Here is a 4,126-nt window from a genome sequence, read left to right as displayed (position 1 = left end):
CCATATCCTGCTTAACAGCTTCTTAGTGGGGATAGTGGTGCTGTTGGGGCCCTTTTGAAAAGATTGCACTTTTACAACATTGAAAGAATGGATAACACAGCACTATATGAGCATGGCTACCCTCATCTCACCACCCATCAGAAACACCACCCTCTCATTTTCATCATCCCTTCCACGAGCATGAGGACTGTACATGCACGTCGTCACCCTTCCTCTCTCCATAACCACCTTTTCTCTCTCTAAAGCACCTCTCCATTTCGCTCCTTCTCTACCTTCCTCTCTGTAGATCCTCTCTTTAAGTCATCAATGGGTACGCGAATCCCATCTCACCAGCTCAGCAATGGCCTTCACATATCTAAGCGGCAGGATCAACACAAGGAGCGGCAGCCGACGACAGGGTCACGTGCAGCGCCGACTACCAGAGACGACTTGAAGAAATCCGGTGGCGTCGGGGGGCGGCGGTCAGGGCAGTTAGAGCCTTCAGGTTCGATGGGGAAGGCGGTGTACGGTTCGTCACTGACGAGCTTAAACGAGGAGGCGAAGTTCAGGCTCAAAGTGTCAAAGGCGGCAATGTGGGTTTTTCTGGTGGTGGCGGGTGCAGATTTGAGCCCAAGCCCAAGTTTGTAATGGAAATGGCTGTTTTGGGGCTGGCCCATGGTTCGGATTTGGGCTTGGGTTTGGAGCCCAGCCCACGCGTTGATGAGGAGCCTCATTGTTCCTAAACTAGCTACCCTCATGGTCCAAAGCGATGTTGGGTTAGCCCACTTGGCTGTCCCAGCTCTAAATAAATCTCTAAACTCCTAATCCTCATAATCTATTTATTATTTATTTTTTTATTACACCTTATTACATTTTTACCTACCTTCTTTAATTTGACTTGAGCATAACTAAGGGATAAATCATTAGGGGTAAACATCGTTTTTTGAAACACAAAATAATCTATATTTTAATTATGTCTAATCACCATATATGAAAAACTTTTGTATAAATTAATTTATATTGGACTCAAATAAGTTTCTACATTCTAGACTTTACATTCCATTTTCAAAACTTAGGTCTTTAAGTAATCCTTCAAAAATCCTATATTTGAATTTAATCCTTCAAATACTCGTTAAAATCTCATTTTCATTAAATAGAGTGATTAATTCCATATTTATATAGTTATTTAAAGTCTAACCCTTTTAAAAAAAATCTCATGCCTCAATTTAATTTTTCAATAGTTCGTTTAAATCTTATTTTTATCAAATAAAATCATTATCTCATACATATATAGTTATTTAAAGTCTAACCCTTTTAAAAATCACAGGTCTTAATTTAATTTCTCCATAAGTCGTTTAAATCTCATGTACGTCAATTAGAATTATTATCACGTATTTATCTAGTTATTTAAAGTTTAATCCTTCAAAAATTCCATGTTTTAATTTAATCTTTCAAATCCTAAAAACTCTACAATTCAACTCAATTTTATTTTCATCACTTAGAGTTACAATCCCGTATTTATTTAGTTATTTAAAGTCTAATCCTTCAAACATTCCGTATATTTTTTTTAAATTTAATTTTTCAATCCTAAAAATTCTACAATTCGTTTAAATTTCATTTTTATCAATTAGAATCATCATCCTATATTTATTTAAAGTCAAATCTTTCAAAAATCTCAATTTAACTTTCAACCTTCGAAATTCTATTATTCGCCTAATTGTTATTTTCGTTAACTAGAATTCTTATCCCCTATCTTTTTATTCATTTCAGGTCCAACTCTTTAAAAATTCAATGTTCTAACTTAATTTTCAAACCCCTAAAAATTCCACTATTCTTTTTATTCCGTTTAAATGTTATTTTCGTTAATTAGTATTATCATCCTATACGAGTTTAGTTATTTAAAATCCAATCCTTTAGAAACCAGATGTCCTAATTTAATTTTCAAACCCCTAAAAATTCCACTATTCTTTTTATTCGGTTTAAATGATTATTTTCGTTAATTAGTATTATCATCCTATATTAGTTTATTTATCCAAAATCCGCCCCTTTTAAAAGATCCAATGTCATAATTTAATTCTCAATCCTAAAACCCCACTATTTGTCTAAATGTTATTTTCTTTAATTAGAATTAGTATCCTATGTTCCTTTACTTATTTAAAGTCTAATCCTTCGAAAATCCCATGCCTTAACTTAATTCTTCAATAATTAGTTCAAATCTCATTTTTCATTCATTAGAATTATCCACCTCGATTTACCTATCTATTTAAAGTCTAATCCTTCGAAAATCTCGTGCCTTAACCTAATTTTTCAATATTTCGTTTAAACCTTATTTTCATCTATTAGGATCATTATCCCATATTTATTTTGATAATTTAATATTTCAATAATCCGCTTAAACCTTATGTTACTCAATTGGAATCATTATCCTACATTCATCCACCCAAATATCGTTTTGATTAATCGGTAACATTACTCCATACTTACCCATTTATTTCTCTTAAAAATTTCAATCATTAGAGTCTAATTCTTCAAAATTCTGATTCCTGAATTTAGCTATTTGAATTTCCAATTGTCCTATCTCCGAACTTAATTTCTAGTTTCCCATGCTCTAATTCCCGTATTTACCCCGTTACTTATTATCGTCATTATTATTATCATCTATTTCATTATTTCTATAGATTTTGTCTTCAAATGATTTCTAAGATATCCATTTTTTACACGTCAACCTTCACAATTTCCATGTCTCAAATAACTTAAGATTCCAATCCCTTTCAAAATTTAACTCCCATAATCCCGATCTTCGTAACTTAATTTTTCTTAAAAATCCCGAACTTTCAAATAACCCTTCAAAATCCCAATTTTCTTTCAAATTTAATTTCTAAAAGTTCTCATTCTTACATTTAATTCCTAAGAATCCAATTTTCAAATAATTTATAAGATTCTGATTCTCAAATGAATTTCAAAAATCCAGTTTTTCTTCGAACAATTCTAATCCATGTTTAGTGATGCATGTGATATGCTTTGTGCTCTATATGGTGTACTAACCCTCTCTATGGATAGCGCATGGTGGCTCGTTGCCCAGGTATGTACCCATTTTCCCTCTAATCGTTGTCTATACATGTCTCGATTCTTACGTGTGCATGATCATTCAGGATATTCATTGACTTACTCATCAATTGCCACGTCAACTTCATTTTATTAGTAGAGACCCGACTTTAGGGACTTAGAAGGGTGCTACGGTTTTTTTCCGTACCTTCCTGATAAGTAACCTGACCCCCGAACCCGATCGGGTTTTTCACAGACCACCTTTTCCAAAACAAGGAGTCACACTTAGGGTTTTCTTTCTTATTTTGTTTACCCTTTTAAATATAAAACAAAAATAAGTGGCGACTCCAAGTCATTTTTAATGAACAAATCAATTTTTCATGTAAAAATCGAACTCGCCATCGAGTGGGAAGCGCATGAGCCGAAATGCGGGGTCCACAAAATGGCGACTCCGCTGGGGAATTTTTTTTAGAGGGTCAAGCTTGAACTTAGAGTGAAGCAAACGTGGCATTTGATTGGACGATCAGTGGATGCTCATCTCTTGATTGCACATTGAGGATTTCTTGATGCATGCTTAGATGTCGTGTTCATTCGAGATTTTGACATGTTGGATTATCGATGATTGATCTTATTGCATTGATTAGCACATTGATTCTGATTTTTCCATGCTTGTCCTGATCACTTCACATGCATACACTCACCACTGTATATCACTCGACTTGACATGTTGATTCTCTGACTTGTAATACTGTTTTGACCGTCTTTGAGCATGATGTTTGTATCACTATTCGTCTTGATTGTCGTATTTTCGCTTATCTTGTGTGTATATGAGTGATATATCCTGCTCTGTCTGACTGTATGATGCATGACTGCCCTCCCTCTGCATGATTGCATGTCGTCTGTCTATGTGGGTCTCACTTCTATCCCCCTACCTCCAACTCTCTTGGTTTCGGTCATTCCTTTCATCTCAGTTCTCACTATTGCAAGTGTGAGACATTCTGTGTGCTTGCTCTCTGACCGAGCCCGAGATTAGGAGTAGGGTCTAGCGACGGGCTATATCGATGCACGAGAGCATTCTGGAGGAGAGCGACACTTTGATGTC

The sequence above is a fragment of the Vitis vinifera genome, chromosome 13, assembly GCF_030704535.1.
Source record: "Vitis vinifera cultivar Pinot Noir 40024 chromosome 13, ASM3070453v1".
NCBI lineage: Eukaryota > Viridiplantae > Streptophyta > Magnoliopsida > Vitales > Vitaceae > Vitis > Vitis vinifera.
The sequence above is the reverse complement of the archived record's forward strand: the minus strand, read 5'-3'. Positions refer to the sequence as shown.